Source organism: Mauremys mutica, chromosome 6, assembly GCF_020497125.1.
Source record: "Mauremys mutica isolate MM-2020 ecotype Southern chromosome 6, ASM2049712v1, whole genome shotgun sequence".
Classification (NCBI taxonomy): domain Eukaryota; kingdom Metazoa; phylum Chordata; order Testudines; family Geoemydidae; genus Mauremys; species Mauremys mutica.
Window position 1 is genome coordinate 94,472,773 of NC_059077.1, and position 8,731 is coordinate 94,481,503.

Here is an 8,731-nt window from a genome sequence, read left to right on the forward strand (position 1 = left end):
ATTGCCCACTCCTGGAGGCCACATCTGGGAATAGAAATTATATGGCAGGCTATGAATGCTCACAACATTGGGGTTGAGGTGAAGAAGGGGGTGAGGGTTCTGGTTGGGGGTGCGGACTCCAGGGTGGGGCCAGAAATGAGTTCAGGGTGCAGGAAGGGGCTCTGGGCTTGAGTGCGGGGGTGGGGGGCTCCAGCCGGGGGGTGCTGCGGTGGGGCTGGGGATGAGGAGTTTGAGGTGTAGGAGGGTGCTCTGGGCTGGGACCAAAGGGTTCAGAACGGGATCAGGGTTGGGGCATGAGGTTGGGGCACAGGGAGAGGCTCAGGGGTGCAGGCTCCAGGTGGTGCTTACCTCAAGCAGCTCCCAGAAGCAGCGGCATGTCATTCTCTGGCTCATATGTGGAGCAGCAGCCGGGCGGCTCTGCACACTGCCCCATCCGCAGGCACTACCCCTGCAGCTCCCATTGGCTGTGGTTCCCGGCCAATGGGAGCTGCACTGGCAGTGCTTGGGGTGGTGCTTGGTAGAGGCAGCGTGCAGAGCAGAGCCCTCCGGCTGCCCCTACATGTAGGAGCTGGAGGAGGCCATGCCGCTGCTTCCGGGAGCTGCGTGGAGCGGCCCCCCACCCTGCTCCCTGGCTGGAGCACCAGAGCAGGGCAAGCCCCAGACCCCACTCACCAGTGGGAGCTGGAGGGCCGGATTAAAACAACTGGTGGGCCATACCCGACCCATGGGATGTAGTTTGCCCACTCCTAGCTTAGAAAGTGAGCATGTAATTGCCTCTGTCTTCTTTTCAGGGCTTAACATTGCAGCTGCTGGCTGACGGTTGGAGGAGCTCCCCTGCGATCTTCTCTTTGAAAAGAGAGAAAGAGGAACTGTCCTACCCCAAAGAAAAGAGGAAACTGATAGATCTTTGGATAAGGCTGTGCCCCAGTGAAGGACACTGAATGAAGGTTTTGAATTTTCATGACCTTGGATGAGGTGAAGTTTTATTTTATCTAGAGGGCTAATGTATCCAAACAGTGAGAAGAAAAGTGAGGGAGGGCTGCATTGCCACATGAAACCGTGTGTGTCACTGCTACAATAACACAGATTTGTCAGTAGCATTTCCACTGATGGCTGTCTAATCGCTATCTGAAACATGGTGTTCTCAATCCAGTTCTTAATGGTTTGGGACCAAACCTCAAACAAACCTCTCTGATATTCAGTTCTAGTTGACCCCTCTTGCCGGCAGCGTCTGTAGAGGCCAAGAACTGAATGTGCATGTAGACTGGACTACTCTCTCCCCCTCAGACCTAACGCCTCTGGTTTAACATTAAAGCAAAGTGGTGAAAGGAAGTTTGTGTTGCTGCCACCCATGCTGTATACGCTGTCAATCTGACTCCTCTCACAAGCACTGAATTAAACTTAACCTAAAAATGAAAATGAATGTGTCAAGTGGAAGAAACAGTTAAAGGGTTCTGTGTATTCTTCCTCCCCCACAGGCAATCCCAAAGACCTAGCCGTGCCCTGCTAATCGGCTCTAAAATTTATGTATCTCACCCAGCAGTGGGACTACAGAACAGCCACACAATTGGATTTGACAAAAGCAATTGTTAAAAACTGCACAATTTTTAGAGAAGCGTTTGGCCTCCACCCCTTCTTCAATGATTTTGTAAATCTCCTGGGTTAGCTTAGTGATGCATCCACAGGCTCCCATTGCTTTCATTAACTCAGACAAAGAGATGGCAATTCCTTACAGAGATAAGACAGTATTAAAATACAGGCAAACCACAGTATCTACTGAAACAGAAAAGAGAGTGTTGTTATTACAGAGATGGAAATTAACTTCCTCAGGGTTTTATTATCCTAGTGTTTGTTGCTGTTATTTTGACCTGCACTGGTGGATGGACAGAGCTTACACTGACCTCTTCCAAGTTTAAAAACAAGCAAAATTCCCTCAGAAAGAGCACAACCCTTATGCTTTCATTTTCTTTTTAAAAATAATTTCAAATTTTTTCAGCCAACTTTTGCTCTGTTAAATCAGCCCAAGCAAATGGGTGTCCTGCTTCTCTCTCGCTCCCCGTCCAACCTTTAAATAAGCAACTATTTCAAGACCAAATACGCTCTCATATTTTCTTCTGTTAATTTGCAGTCTGTCCAGCATAGAATCCAAAGCTATTGAGAATGGGAGTTGTGCAACTATGTGCTGTTGACTGGTCAATCTGAGAATCTCTAGCAGTTCTATCATAATCCTCCCGTAGTTTCCTGGTTTTCATTGTAAATCAGCTTTTCTTTTAAATCCATAAAAATCCTATTTACAGATAGTTGGTTTTCTTTTCTTTCATTATCTGTGTTGGAGAAATCACCATTTTGTAGGAGTAGAATGAATATATAAGATTTATCTATTGGGTTTGCTTTTAAATAGCAGCCCATGGCAAGAATTTGCATTGAAGATAAAGTGATATGAGGCTGCTCTTCGACTTACAGATAGAAATGAAAATATCATATATCTCACTAAAATGGATTGAATGGTTCAGTGCACAGAGTGTTCTTTTCATCAGTAAACAGTTTGAAAAATCCAGCATGTGAAAAATGAAACACTGATTTAGTCTAAAACTGAAACCTCTCATACAAATTTAATACTTGCTGCAACCACATCCAAGACACTCATGCTTGGAAATATATAGCCTTGGGCTAAAGTCAAAGGCATTAGCCGTTTTCCCCCCTAGAAATACAGTATATCATCATTAACATTAAGACCACATGTCCAACAACAATGACCAAAACCAAAACCACACAAACAAAACAAAAACAAATAACCAAAAATACATAAGAAAACTCAGGAAACCTACTAGTAAATAAACACAAAACACCACCCAGTCCTTCTAGACTTGTGGCACTCAAATTTTGCTCAGCTGGGGCCTGTGGTTGCAATTTACTGGGAACCAAAAGGCTACACATAAAATGAAATAAACTGTGGCTATCCTTCATCTTTAAATTTGGAGATGTAACCTACAGAGGCTACATGTTCCAGAATGCCGGAGTCCATCTTTGTCCTAGCAGCAGCCATTCACAACAAGATTGAGCCTTACCTCCTGCTTCCTGTACTCTTTGTGGGTAGATGCAAGTATCATGAGCCGAGGGCAGCTGTTGAGCCCATGGTAGAACTGCAAGTCCTTACATTGTTTTTTCCCTTTTAAAATGTTTTCTGCTTTTCCTATATATGTCTATGAAGAAGGAAATGCAATGAAAAACTTACGTGAGACTGATCTTACTCTCATTAAAGGCCCTGGCAAAGTTCTCATTGACCTCAATAGGAACAAGATCAATCTCTTTGTTAATAAAATGTTAAAGTTGCAACAGATACACATTCTAGTCAAGAAAATCAGAAAGAAAGCTTTAATGACAACTTAAACCCATCCTATTTTTAAAACGCATTGTAACCCTTCTGCCAGGTGGCTAATAGCAGCAAAAAGAGCTGGGTTCTTCTATATATCTAGTGTCCCTCATGAAAAATAAATTAAACCAACTTGAGTCCCCAGCCAGAAACCCGGGAAAACTAAATGCACCTTCCTTGGAAGCCTTTAATAAGCAAGCACTGTGAGACTGTGGAAAAACAAGGCAAACTTTATTAGGGAACGTAGAAACTTGAAAAAGCACAGCAATAAAATATATATATACACATTCAAATAAACAGCCCTTTCTGTTAACTATGACAGTCTAAGTCCCTACCCACCCTCTGTGGGGACAGTCCCACAGATAATAGTCCTTTGGCCACATCACCTCACCCCTCCACTAAATCCCACTCACAGCTGAGATCAGCTAGTAGCAGTACTCCAAGCATCTATGTGCAGGTCTGCCTCCAGTTCCAAGGGAGCTGCTTGCCTAGGCCTGTTTGGAGGAACCACCACGTAAGTGACTCAGTTTTATTAAGGTGCTGGGTGGACACGAGACTACTCAGCAATTCTGCTGTCCTCTACAAAAGTCCCCATGGGAGGGGAGCTAAGCGCTCTTAGGAACCTTGAGCTGATTCTGGCTTCTTGTAAAAGAGCTCTGTCCCGTCTTGAGCTTCCTTGGGCACCCACTGCTCTCCAAAATTCAAGCTCACACACAGCTACAACGACTCCCCCAAGTTTCATTAGAGAAATTGTGCATAGATAGCCAGCACAATTGTAACTATGGCAGCACTTTCCCCTTGCCACAGATAGAGGGAGTAGAGAGCTCTTTCTGTGTGTGTGTGTGTGTGTGTGTGTGTGTGTGTGTGTGTGTGTGTGTGTGTGAGTGAGAGAGAGAGAGAGAGAGAGAGAGAGAGAGAGAGCACGCGCTTTATCTACTCATCCATCAACTAATTGTGTGGGGCCAGCTTCTCAACTGTAATTTACACCAGAGGAAAATCTGTGTAGAAAGCTCTGGACATGCATATACTGCTACACAAAATGCAAGGTAGTGGAGAATCATGCCTATCATCTTTCTCTATGTGGAAGTATCATTTGGATCATAGCACTTTACAAAAGTCTGTTTGGACTTATTGTCAGGACTACTATTATCCTAAAAAAAAAAAAAAGTGTTGCTTCACAAGACTGCAAAACCTTTTGTTAGAAAATACATTTCTAATTTTTATAGTATGTTACTTATGTATTTGGCACAGATACAACAACAGAAAAAGAAATGCAGCACATAGAACCTACAATATCCATAAAGATGCATCTAGTGAAACAGGACTATTTGTATTCCTTTTCCAAATGAAAAGTGTGTGCGGGGCAGAGAAACAACAAATAGTATTACAGTTATCAAAGTTAAATAAAGAGTTATAAACTTATAGTGAACTGACTTGTATCTTATGTTCTCTGTTCAGGAAATAATTTGATTTTCTAATCATTGACTCTGTCATTTCTTATAGCATTATTCATGCCATCGAACAAAGGCAGTCACAGTTTCCCAAAAATCACCACGCACTGTTTAATAGCCTATATGCTGGCTTTTCTCTCTGGAGATTTATCGAGTTTATCCATTCCATTTTTAAGAGGAGATCCTTGTCTTTCCTATGTTGAGAAATTATACATTTAAAAGCAATCATTAATAGTATTTTGCCATTGTTTGCCATTATTTGCTTTTCTACCCAATAAAGAGCAATTACTTAACTAACAAAATGCAAGATGGCTGGTCTCCCCAAAGAGATGCTGAAAGCAACAGCTGTCCAGAAAGAAAGTGACATAATGGTTAATAGTTTAGGACAGGGGCTGCATCTTATTGTATGCTTGAAAAGCACCTAGCACATTGGGGGCACTGTCAACAATCTAAAATCAAATCAAAATCAATCAATCAATAATACTGCCTGCAAAATCCTTGGGCAGATCTTCTGATGTGAGCAGGAGAACAGAAACGGATCCAGATCCTGCTCTGCCTACAGCTTAAATCTCAAAGCGCAGTTCTGCTTGAAGGCAGAAGTACAAGTTTTACACTTCAGAAATATATGGCCATTGTTCCACCAATCAATTTTATATTATGGTTAATCCTGGTATTACTTTAAGGGGTCTTGCTCCAGCTCCCAAACAGAATAAATTATGTATTTAGTCTCTAAACTGAGTGTCATCCTAAATGGGACAAATATGTGAAGTTTATTGATGTCTGTGCTCAGGGATTGGAGTGTGCAGGTGTTGCTAATGTAATATAGAACCTCTCATGGCTAGAATTCACTGCTGTTAATCCAGCTCAGGCTGGTAATTATCATCAAGGGCTGTTCAAAGAATACTTTTTGCGGATACAGACTAACACGGCTGCTACTCTGAAGGGCTGTTCAGTGGTCTCTGTGTGAATCAGTGATCTCAATCCAGTTCTTTATTTTATTGTGTATAGGTTCTTATCCCACACTCACAGAGAAGCTTAGGCCATGCCATACTGGATCTATGGTCTAGGACAGTGGTTCTCAATCGGGGGCCGCAAGTAGGTTTCAGGGGGCCCACCAAGAAGGGCCAGTGTTAGACTCACAGAGGCGCAGGGAAGAAAGCCAAAGCCCCACCATATGGAGCTGAACTCCAGGGCCCTGAGTCGCATCACTCAGGGCTGAAGCCGAACTTAGCTTTGCGGGGGCCCTTGTGGCATGGGGGCCCAGGAAATTGCCCTGCTTGCTACCCCCTAACAGGCCTGGCTTTTATATGCAGGAAACTAGTTGTCGTGGCACAGGTGGGCCGTAGAGCTTTTATAGCATGTTGGGGGGCCTCAGAAAGAAAAAGGTTGAAAACCCCTGGTCTAGGACATCGGATTCCTGGGTTGCCAGTCTGGCACCTCTCTCAAGCAGTACAGCCCCGCAAAATAGAGAGATTTCTACTGAAAGACCGAGGTCACAGAGAATCTGAACAATTCTTCCTCAATAGATTATCCCAGGCAATGATTTCCAAAAAAGTGTCACATCTCTCAAAATGAACCAAGAACATATAGTGTGCTGCCAGACCTCTATCAAGACAAAACTTCCTGTCTGTTGTTTAGACTCCAAAAACAATAGGGGATGCAACATTCTGTGGCATGTTTCATGCAGGATTCTATTTCTAGTGACTGGGTAAGTGCTATGTCTGTGAAGTGATTTTCATCTCTATCATGTCACTGAAGGCAAGAGAGTAGTAGTTGTCTGGTGTTTAACACACTTGACTGGGACTTGGCCAAAATTTTCAGAAATCTCTCTTGGGTGCATCAATTTTGGATACCCAGATGGAGATGTCTTAACACAACCTGCTTTTGAGACTTTACTGAATACCCACCCTCTGAAAATTAGACCTGCTTGCAACATGCCACATATTGCTGCAAGCCCCTCTCACATATCAAATTGACAGTTTCCAGTTCTGTTTTGTTCTGACATCAAGGCTATCACAAAACAACAAAAATAAAACTGTACAGTTGTTGTTAAGCAATTATTGTGGGCCCATAAACAGTGACAGTAACAGCAAGTATCCAAAATATTAACGTGTCATGGAAACAGTACTTCAGAAAAGGAATAGCAAGATCACATACAATGATACTAAGGGCCTGATTTGCCACTTTGTGAAATCACTTCCACTCATGCACAGTGGGTGCAAAGCACTATCGGCTTGATCTGGTAGCATTTTCCACCTTCTTTGCGCTCATTCGCACAGGTGTAAATGACTACACAAGAGGCAAGGCAATTGAGAATCAGGCCCAAGATACTAAGTAGTAGTGGTGGGCTAATTTCAAGTATCTGAGCCTTGTGCTTTGAGATTGTCCCAATCATATAACAAAGCTCCATTTGGGTAGCACTGCTTGATGTGTGTACAGGTGCAGTATCTGTGCACTTGGCTCTGCCCTTCCCTGGGCAGCACTTGAGCTTGCAGTCCCAGAACTTCCTTTTCTGTTTCCAACTACTAGGGCTCCATTACTTTTTCTTCCACTCTGATTTCCCTGGTGATTATCCACTAGGGTTAGCACACTTCTGAACCCTCTGAGTTTGAGAGATTGGCTCTAGAGTTTCAGGAGTATAGTGCTTTCCAGAGCATAGTGGGGATGAGTAGGGGAAAGAAAATAGATTCCCAGCACAGGGCAACTAGGAGTACCTCTTCTCATAGTCCTGTTGGCACCATTGCTTAACTATTTACAGAGAAGAGGCTTTGCTAGAAGGCGAGAGAAGGGGAAGTGTTGGGCCATCATCACATCACATCCACTACCAAGAGAAGATGCCAGAAGGGGGAGAAGGCTGAAGAGACTTTGTCCACAAGTGACAGATTTTCAAAGAAAGGGAGGGAGGAGAATTGGGTGGAGAGTCTATGGGTACATCCACCCTGCAAAAAAAGACCTACAGCAGTCAATCTCAGAGCTCAGGTCAGCTGACTCGGGACCACAGGGCTCATGTCATAGGGCTAAAAACAACAGTGTAGACATTCGTGCTTTGGCTGGAACTGGAGTCAGAGACCCTTCCTCCGGGCTCCAGCCTGTGCAGGAACATCTATATAGTACTGCTATTTTTAGCCCCATAAAATAAAACCAAATGAGTTGACCCAGGCTCTGAGACTTGCTGCTAAGGTTTTTTGTTTGTTTTCCAGCATAGACATCCCCTATGTGGCCAGAGAGAGAACTGAGGCCTGGAACTGGAATGTAATTCAAAAGATTTGGATACACTGGAAAAACATCAAAATGTCTGGATGTCTAGCAGAACCAAACTTCACTCCCCTCACAAAAATGTGAGCTACTCCCTACAGCTCTCTCATAACAACTTAGGCCACTACACAGACACTGGGAATTCACAACCTACTCTCCAGGTACTCAGACTGTGGGGACTTGTGAGCATACATGTATGGGGAACGTACTTTTTTTGTTGGACTGGTCTACATTTAGCCTTGATCCATCCTTGCTGCAAGCTTGGGAGATATAATGCTATTTAGTAGGGATTTCCCCCCTCTCTCATACTTCAGAGAGGCTTACTAATCTCTCACTATATATGCATCTATACATCTGATTATCAAATAAAACAAGATGAAAATATCTTGTATAAAGAGCTCGGTTGTCAACTGTTGAGAAAATAAACAAATAGGGTACTTAACCCTTCCACTTTTGCTATCTGTTTTGAGGATAACTATGCCCATTATCAATAGTTCTAAGAGTATTGCCATTTATTTTAAATGGGGAGGTTAATTTGTATTAAAAAGTTTTTTCTGTGTTATGTGAGAGGGAGAAAGACGGAGGAAATACCTGAATGCAGCAGATTGAATCTGAAACATTTTTAAGATGAGCTACATGATTTGGTTCAGCC

The 8,731-nt window shown here is 43.3% G+C and overlaps 1 long non-coding RNA gene across 1 annotated transcript in view; it reads left to right on the top strand.

Moving 5' to 3' along the window:
- LOC123372448 overlaps positions 1-4,753 on the top strand; it is a 53,335-nt gene extending 48,582 nt beyond the window's left edge. The window contains exons 2-3 of the long non-coding RNA XR_006580293.1: positions 792-975; positions 4,625-4,753. This is a non-coding gene — a long non-coding RNA (uncharacterized LOC123372448). The remainder of the gene's footprint in view (positions 1-791; positions 976-4,624) is intronic.
- The last annotated feature ends 3,978 nt before the right edge of the window (positions 4,754-8,731 follow it).